Raw genomic sequence first — 10,028 nt, 5'->3', positions numbered from 1 at the left:
TAACTTTTATAAATAATACAGTGATGGAAAACACTTTACATGTTTTGTTTTGTTTTCTGAATTTCTAGTTTGCTATAATAGAGTCTTAGAAGTAGGGTTATTATGTTGAGTACCTATTCTATTTATCTGTGTCTCTTTTTCTTCTCGTAATAGACCCATATTCTCTGGCTAGAGGACTGGCATTCCTAGACTGGGCCAATTATGATGCCCATTCCTGTGACCACATAGATTCATTCAGGGAGTCAGGGACAGTCAGGGACAGTGATGTGACTCAGGATGTGCCAATCAGCTTAATGATGGTGTTTTGCAGGGAACCATGCCCCTCAACCTCCAGAGAGTAGGAAGAAACCAGTCAGCTGTAGGAAGTCATGAAATTAATTTATAGAGAGCAGAGATGAGGGAGAAAGCATGCAAATTTTCAGTGGATTCTAGCTTCTGTACTTTTTTAAGACAAAATCACTTTAAGAAAAAAAACCTAGTTCAAGATGCATTTGTTAGCTCTGACTGATACATGGGACCTTGAAGGGTAGGAGTAAGTGTGAGAATAGCTTTCCTATTTGGAAGCATATTATGTTTCTGATTATTTGGATTTTCTTCTGTAATTTACAGTACAATTTTTAAATTTTCGTCATTTAGGAGCAATATATTCCTTATAAAGTATATTCTTACACATGGTATTTTGGGTTGCTTTTGTTATAATAAGCGTTAGCCCTCTGTTAAATCTCTATTGCTGCTGTAAATGATTAGCACAAACTTAACTTAATGGCTTAAAACAACATAACTGTATTATCTTACTGTTCTGGAGATCAGAAGTCTGAAAGGTGTCTAAAGATGGCAGCAGGGCTGTGCTCCTTCTGGGGTTTCTAGGGAAGAATCTATTTCCTTGCCTGTCCAGCTCCCACCGGCCAGCAAAGGCCAGTTTGTCTTTCTCACAACACTTCTCCCTGCTTCTGATTCTTTTGCCTCCTGCTTCCCCATTTAAGGATTTTTACATTAACAATTGGGCCCACCTGTATAATCTCCTTACTGTAAAGTCAGCTGATTAGCAACCTTATTCCACCTGCAACCTTAATTCCCTCTTGTCATGTAACTTAACATATTCACAGATTCTGAGGGATTAGAATGTTGTCGTGCAGGGTGTCAGGTGGGGTCTCAGCTACTGCTCCCACATAAGAACGCAGGACATGATGAGGCCAAAGAGGAACACCCACGGAGCCATAGATACGGGAGTAATGCCACTATATTCTCGCTGGCGGCACTATAGTCTCACTGGAGGCTGGATCCACACTGTCTGCAACCTGCCATCCTAACTGCAATCCACGCTTGCCAGCTCAGCCACCATCTTCTTGCTAGTCCCCCATTTTTTGCTAGCGTAGCCACAGCAGTTATACTAGTGGCCAATGGCTCACTGGTTATAGCTGACGGCCAACTAGCCATAGCTGATGTTCATCCAATCACAGTTGATGGCCATTTACTACCTGAGCCAGCACCTTTCCGCGTGAGGCCCAGAGCCTGGAAACTGCACTCCTGGCTCTGTCCCCTCTCTCTATATATGCAGTTTTCCTGCTTTCACAGCAAAAGTCCCCAAACAATGTGTCTGTACATTTGCTTTTGACATTATCTCTTGAATGCATTGCAATCACGCTTTTATTCTCACATTCCACTGGAAACTCATTTCAGGGTTATCAATTACCTACACTGTCATTCCAAGGATTAATCTGTGGTTCTCAACAGGGGAGGTGTGGGGACAGAGTCCCAGAGAGCAGTTTCCAGGCTCTCGGCCTCACGTGGGGGGTGCTGACTGGGGTAGTAGATGGCCGTCGGCTGTGGCTAGTTGGCCGTCATCTGTAGCCAGTTAGACAATTGGCTCCTGATATAGCTGCTGCGGCTGTGCTGGTTGGTGAGTCGAGGGGAGTCTGTCGGTTGGCAGAAAGGCAGACAGCAGGTCGCATGTCGTGTGAATCCAGCCTCCAGTGAGACTATAGTGGTTTGACTCCCCTACCTATGGCTCCGTGGCTGTTCCTTTTTGGCCTAACCACATCCTGCGTTCTTGTATAGGGAGCGGGAGCTGAGACCCCACCTGATACCCCGCGTGACAGGACGCTTACTGATAGTCATGAAATCTCAATGTCTTGGCACAAGGAAAGTTTATTTCTTGCTCATGCTGTAGTCAAATGAAGGTTGGAATAGGGGCTGACCGGTTTTCACACTGTCATGGGGTTGCCTGAGTCCTTCCCAAATACTGGTTCCAGCAGCCCTTACAGCCTCGGAGTCCTCTCCTGAATACCCTGCATACATCTGACAGAAAAGAGAAGAAAAGCATGCAAAATTTACTTTTTCTCAAAGGAGCTAGTGTTGTAAATGATGTACAACACACCTTCCACACCCCATTAGGCATAATTCAGTCTCTTTGTCTCCACTTCTCTGCTGGTCATCATGGAAACTGGATCTAGTTTGTATGGTCAGGAGGAAAGGAAAATGGAGTTTAGGAACATATGGCGTTGTATCTGCTGTATAACCTGTGATGTGCATTTGATGCAGTGGTTACTCCCTTCCTGGGCCTTCACTCTTCCCTGACACCAACCCAGGTCATGCCTGGAAAGCTCAGCGAGTTCCAGTACCAATGTGATCTGCACCAAATTTAGGACATGTGTGATGATTGAATTCTGTACTTATTTTCTCTCCCCAAACTTTTCTTTTATCCCATTTTCAATTTGTCTTTATTAGTGCTCTGTTTTTCCTTACTAGCGAATTTTTTACTCCTCTCCTGACTGGGACAATATTTTGCCATTTTCTACGTGCTTTTTTGGAATCCATAGTCCATTGGGACCAATTCCCCCAAACTCCCACACTCATTAGTCCCTTCAAATAATTTTCTCTTTATTTTGATAAAAGAACTTAAATATGGACATTTCTCTGTGAACTTCTCTAGTAGACAATAAGCACTTCCATTAGTTCACATCAAAGGGCCAGAAGGGGGAGTAGGCATTCTCCTTAACAAAAATTATGCTTGATTTTTAAAGGCCAAGTGCTCAGTACTTTTGTTGTAAACTTTTGTTACATAGAATTTAATATCACATTACTATTCATAATAATAACACCAATAAATATATATATAGCATTTGTTGATGTATTTGCCAAGCACTAGACTAAAGATTTATATGTGTTCATTTAATCCACAAAACAAAAAATTATTTTCCCCTAATTTCAAAGAAAAAGCTATCTTTCTTCCTTTAATAGGTCAAATTTCATTTTGCTCATAATTCAACCTCATAATTATTATCTGAAGGTCTTTTCTGATTATTTTTCTTTAGTATTTTCAATATGTGATTTTATCGAAAACCCTTTTCATAATGACAAGAGCTAACGCATATCATGTGCTAATTATGGCCCAAAATGTTAAGTGCCTGATGAGAACTGTCATATTAAATACTTCAAGATATTAGTACTCTTTACCCCATTTTTACAGAGCAGGAAATTGAGGCATAGAAATATTTAAGAACTTGCTTATGATTATGTGGTTTTACAAGTGGAAGAGCAAGAGCCCTGATGGAAACCCAGGTAGATTCCAGCCCTGGTGGATATATTCACAGTTTCCCAGTCAATGGTGCATTTCTCATTTGGCCCTTAACTCTCTTACATGCTGATCGCTCTGTCTAGGCCCTGTTCCTCCTCTTTATAGCTATGATTCCATCTAGATTATGTCCTACACTGTCTCTTTTCACCTATTTTATAAAAAGATAATTTATTCAAGTTAGAAATGAGGTGGGGATTTTTTTTGTATGTATTATTTAAAATATAGTTGTGTCCATATATTTTCTTTGTCACTTCTCAATTTGCAGAATTCCTCTAGTAAAACTAGTAGAATTAGGGGTGACTTTCATGAGGTTATCAATTAGCTATATTTAAATTCTTGCAGTTGTATTCATTTAGTAAAATTTTGCTAAATAAGGTAAAATTCTAGCACTTGAGAATCAGCTTATTTCAGTTCTATAGATGTTTACATACAGTGGGAAGCAATGAGGATAACTCCTGAGAAAGATTTTAAATTTGAAGTTCAACAATAATAACGATAAGCATGATAAATAAAAAGGGAATTAAAAACCAATGTGTGTATGCCTGTATCTGGACAAGTTCACTAATCCATGAATTTATAGCGTGTGTTCTAGCATGCAATAAGCACAAAAATTATCTCATCTCCTTCTTGACTAATCAAATGCTTATAGTAAACTCTATAGTAATGAGATTATACACAAGACATTGTAAATCAAGTGGAATAAAATATGCTGTGAGGTAACTTGATCCAGAAAAATCTCCTGGCTTTTCTCTGAACCACATTCAATAAATTCTGATAATGCTAATTTAGACAATTTATGTGCCCAGATGAAACTCAATAAAGATGTCTTTTCCAGCATAATTGTTGGAGAAAAAGTTCCCATGTTTATTAGTAGCTGAAGATAATTCAAAAGTTAGAGGGTATGTTGAAATTTCCATTAATAAAATATTCTAAAAATGTTTGCTAGGCTTTAGTTATAAGGAATGTAGATTATATTCTTATTTGAATACCAGTGTTGACCTCAATCCAATGACACTTGTCAACTATAAAAGTGAAGAGTGTAAAACTGCCTGGATTTTCATGGTAATTTAACTTTGCTGACCCTTTTCATCAGTTCTTATTTTTAAGGATTTGAAGTTCAAAGAAAAGGCCACAGTTTAGCCCATTACAAAGTGGCATATGCTCAAATCCATGTGAATTGCTCCAAACGTTAACCTAGTTTTAGTAGATTTCTTTGGTTTCCTGAAAAAAAACTGCAGCTACTTAACAAATGTTTTCTAAATTTGTATTTGATTTTTCTTCTAGTTCCCCTGAGGTATGATTACATATTCAAATGCTATTTAAAATATTTTCAACAGAAGCTGTAAGAATATGTGCAAAATCAGTGGTAGAATAAAGTCAATTGTCCAAATAACACAAATAAACATAATCTCATCTTTGATCCTACTACCTGTTAATAAATCATAAAAGTTTGCTCTTCTTTTTCTCAGAGTATGTTTTAATCAAATTAATGCGTTGGTCACCAGAGTGTGTTATTGTAACACTATCATCAGCAGCATATAAAATTCTATGATTTTTAGTCTAGTCTTCCGACCTCTAGATATTTTACGTTTGCATAAATTTATATTAGGTCACAGAATATTTGCATAAATTTTTAAAATGTAACTTTAAATCACCAGTGATTGAAAAAATATCGTGAGATCTTATGCTTTACTAATTGTTGCATTTAAATCTGTGCTGCTGACCATAACAGCAGCAATGTAATGAAGATATTTTCTAGTATCAGTAATGCATGGAGGTTTTGAATTAGAAGGGAGGTGGCTCATTTGGGCACCATACTTCCCTTGGGTCTGATGCTGGTTAATTTAAAGCTTATAGCTAACGGGTTTTATCACCTCCTATGACATAGACTTGGCCAGAGGCCCAGACCAAGAGCATTTAATTGGATGAATGATTATTAATTCTGGAGATTATATAAATAAAAGGATTTAAAGAATGGGGTTGTTATGTTCCTCACAACTGGCATCTTCGGCAAATTTAATAGCTCCCATCCTCCCAGCACTGGCAGACCAGCCCAAGCTAATGTTGGGGAGGATTTCAATATGAGAAAATGTTTAGGCGAATGTGATCAAGTTCTGTGCCTCAGACTCCAGGCAAGGTTGATGTAACATTATCTGGGAGCCACCAGATGTCGTACATACATTGTTCATTATTTGATTCTCCAAGTATATGCAGTAAGCACTGGAAAGAGAAAAAAAAAAAAAAAAATTTCTGCAGCTGTTAAAAGGTTCAAAGGACTCTGTCCAGAGCAGTGCTGAGTTCACTGATAAAATTTACTTCCTCTGCCTTTGTACATGTAGTTTATAAAGGAACTTCTACCTCATTCACGGGAAGAATTTTAAGTTCACATGAAACATAATCATTATTTTTATGATGATTTGATTTTCCTGAACACATTTAAAACTTTTTGTTTTCTTTCAAGCTGACGTGTCGCTTATTTTTCATTCAATGTACAACTCCTGATTGAGGGGTTTCTCTTTAATCAACACTTGCTAGCTGCTGGGGGTATAGAGCTAAATAAGATTTTCCCTGTCATCAAAAACCTTACAGTCCAGTCAGGGAGTTAGATAGAGAAGTAAACTAATAGAACACAGCTATGGTGTGGTCTCAGATTAGGTTTTCTGGAAGCAGGTCTGAGATGAAGTTTGGGGTACAAGGTGTTACTGAGGGATGAACACCTGTGAAAGGGTGGGGAGGAAACTGGATTGGACAGTGGAAAAAGTCAAACCGATGCATGTATGCCAAAGTGTTGGCCCGCACACTGGGACATTGGGGAACAGTTGCCCATCAGAGCTGTTCCATGTCCAGATCGGTCTTTAAATCTCTTACTTTGCTCAGTGGTCAGAAGACAGCTGCGTAAGGAAGGGCATGACCTTGGGTGAGGTGGTTCTCTGCGGCTAAGGCAGACTCTAAAGCTGTCAGCTGAAGGCTGTCTGATGGCCACACTCCCTGTAAGCTGGGAAGCAAGTTCCTTTTTGTAGGGGATTTAGATAGTGCATCTCTGTGTGGTCAGTATACAGAATGCAATGGGACCGCAGGAGAAAGTCAGCTCAGCCTTGGGGGGTAGGTCATAGATGGTTTAAAGTGAGGGCAAGATGAATCGTAGCAATAATAGTAGTAATAATAACTAAGATTTATTGAGTAACTAATGGATGTCTTGCATGGATTATCTCATTTAACATTCACCACACACCTAGGAAATAGATGTGTAATGATCATTTTCAGGTTATAAATGCAATTTTAGCAGATGAATGATTAAGTAACTTTCCCAACGCTAAGGAATTGGATTCAATCCCAGGCTGTGTCACTTTAAGACCCATTGGTAATAAGCGTATATACTCAGGAGTGTGGGCTGGGCTGTTACTTTGGGGAAATAGTGCGTAAAGACATGAACTGCCTATCAAAGTTCCTAACCTTGAATATAAATTTAATAAGTATTTGTTGAAAGAGGTAGAAAGGGAGGGATGAGGGAATGAAAGAAGGAATGGACAAAGAGACAAAGTCATATTTAAAGAACTATAATAAGATGCATATGGTCAAAGAACTGAGTCTCAAGCCCTGTCAAGAAGCTCCAAATTTTTCCTAAAAAGAACTGAATGAGTATTAGGCATGTTGTTCTCTGTGTTCTCCTGAGATTATTTTCTCCAAATCACCATTTTTTAAAGCTCTACATGTGACTGATAGTCCTTTCTCCAGTGCATATCAGAGTTACTTCATTCTGTTGGGATTTTACACTTTACAGAAGTCTTTACACTTTACCGGATTACCTGGGGCCTTGGGGACCATGTTCTCGCCTCAAGAGTCTCACCATCCTTAGAGTACTACAACAGATTGCCTACTGGATTTGACATCTAAGAACTTGGTGGTCAGGATATTTCCACTTCTATTTTTGTGTCTCTTTCCCAGATTTCTCCCTTGCTACACATTTTGTGTTCAGCCCATCTCATCTGCCATCCAGCAGTACTTGTGTTTCTTGCTCAGTTATCAAGCCCAATGGGAATGTGTTTCCACAAGACACAAGCCTGATTTCAGTAAAATTAAAATAGCTGCATTCTGGTCAATCCTGTCCACCTTAGGCATATAATGTTCTTAAGGGTTATTAAAAAAAAACTACATATGATGCTACTTATGATAACTGTGTAGGCCTATTATTATGACACTTTGTTTTTTAATCTTATATAAGGGTTTGAAGATCATGTTGATGAGATTTTTCTAATTCCTGGCTATATTATAGTTTATGTGCCCCTATATTAAAGCCCATGTGTTACGGTTTCTGGAGTTGAGAAGAGTACCACGTACAGATATCGCCTTATATTTAAGATACTATAACGAAAAATAATGATGAAATAAAAGAGGTGGGCAACGATATATTTGTTTATTACATGAGATTGGAAGAGGTGGCAGGTCAGAAAAATCAAATTTTTAAACTATTTATTTATTATTTATTCATTCATTTATTTTTACACTTTATTTATTCATTTAGACATTCAGTATTATTTCACATAAATTTTAAGTGTACGAAGTTGAACAATTAAGTTCGCGAACTCATCCTAGAGAAAGTGCTACATACCTCATTGCTGAATATCACTGCAGTCACCTTCAAAGTACTCCCCTTAATAAAAGGGGCTTCTGTGATAAGTTAATGCCATAGGTCCAATCAAGGCCCTGTAGATGTCTGATTTTCTACTGAATACTGGTAATCTGGACGGCACCAGTGTGACGTCTGGGGCCAGAGCAGGAGTTTTACCTGGAATGAAAGTTAGGAAGCAAGACCGGAAAAGTGAGTGCTGGAGGAAGTGTGTGCTTAGCATCAAATCCAAGTTTAAATGAAGACTAGTAGACATGAAATGAGGCAATCAAGTACAGATTTGCAACTAGTGCTGACCAGGGCAAGGGGAGGAGATGGGCTGAAAAGTCCAGGACACAGGTATTTATAAAGGCAGGGTTTGGGAGCGTCTTCTATCTGGTTCAGGGAAGGGTTAGGTTCCCTACACAGAAGGTTGACAGGGACTCTGGAGGTTGGTGATGTTGATGTGGGGAGAAGGAAAAAGAAGGGAGGTACGTGATCTCAGAAAGTACATGCTACTTTATTTTCTGTTTCTATGTGATATGTTTACATATGTAACAGTGATTTTCAAAGTACTTTCATTTTACTAGAGGACAGAATCCTACACGGAGCCTCAGTACAGAGAAGAAATAGAAGCAGAGCTGCAGTGGTTGAAATGGGTGACAGTTGGGACAATGTGTTCCTCTTCTCTTCAGGGGGCCCTAAGAAGAGCTGTTAGTTCCTACAGGGTTTAATGGTATTTGAGAGGAAGTATGGAATTAAAGAAAAATTTTGAGTTCAAAGTGAATTAAAATTTTAGAATATTTTTGTGTAGATAGTCTGTATGTGCTAGTAATAGAATATAGTTATTTTAAGTCTTTTAATTAAATTGAATTAAGTTTAATTTTGGGTATTATTAGGTCATTTACAGCATAATATGTAGGTTGAAAGTAACTCTAAATCCAGACTGCCTGGGATTTTGTGCCAGTTTTACCACTTACCTTAGACAGATGCCTTATTCTTTCTGTGCGTCAGTTTCCTCAGTGGTAAAATTATATCTACCTCACAGGTACTATTATGAGGACTAAATGAATTAATATATATAAGCCCCTTAAAATGGCCCTTGGCGTATGGTGTGTATTATATTAATATTTTCTGTTGTTTTTGTTATTATTAATAATATTTTCTGTACCTCGTATTTGCAAGCAGATTGCAAGCTTCCCGAAGTCAGAAGCACTATTTATGTTTCTTTCTATCTTAAATGACTAGAATAATATTTTGTATGTAATAGATGTTCAGGAAAGTAATTAATAAATTGACCAACTATTAATTGGGCACCTGCTATGATACCAAGGCACTCTTAGGGTTTGCAAATATCAAGGTGAATAAAATAGGGCTCTTGAGAAACCTGCAGTATAATGACCCTAAATTAAGTAAAATATAGCATAATTAAATATAGTTAGGAGTCCACCCCGACTCTGGGGGAAGGGCCCCCAGTGGAGTAGCCTGGTCGCCTGCCACCTCTGGAGCCAGCAGCCACCACGCCAGGGGTTACTACGGAGTGATGGGTGACAATGGCTCTACGGAATATAGCATTCGTGAGACCTGGAAAGAAGTGACCAATGTTTACTTGGTAGTGATACTCATTAGCTTTGGCCTCTTCACATAAACCGAGAAGAATAAAAGGAAAATCAGGCGGATCTTCAGTGTCCTACCTACAGAAGAAACTTTGTCAGAGCCCAACTTTCATGACACAATAAGCAAAATTCGTTTAAGGCAGCAACTGGAAATGTATTCCATTTCAAGGAAGTATGACCGTCAGTAGCCACAAAGCAAGGCTGACAGTGTGCATCTCTCAGAATGAAA

General features: G+C 38.6%; 1 pseudogene; it reads left to right on the top strand.

Annotated features, from left to right (window-relative positions):
• The first annotated feature begins 8,287 nt into the window (after positions 1–8,287).
• On the top strand, positions 8,288–10,026 carry LOC109457587 (small integral membrane protein 19 pseudogene; annotated as a pseudogene).
• Positions 10,027–10,028: the final 2 nt, after the last annotated feature.

This window comes from Rhinolophus sinicus, chromosome 6 (genome assembly GCF_057876585.1).
Source record: "Rhinolophus sinicus isolate RSI-liver-muscle chromosome 6, RSI-T2T, whole genome shotgun sequence".
NCBI classification, from domain to species: domain Eukaryota; kingdom Metazoa; phylum Chordata; class Mammalia; order Chiroptera; family Rhinolophidae; genus Rhinolophus; species Rhinolophus sinicus.
This window is presented reverse-complemented; position numbering and strand designations above follow the sequence as displayed.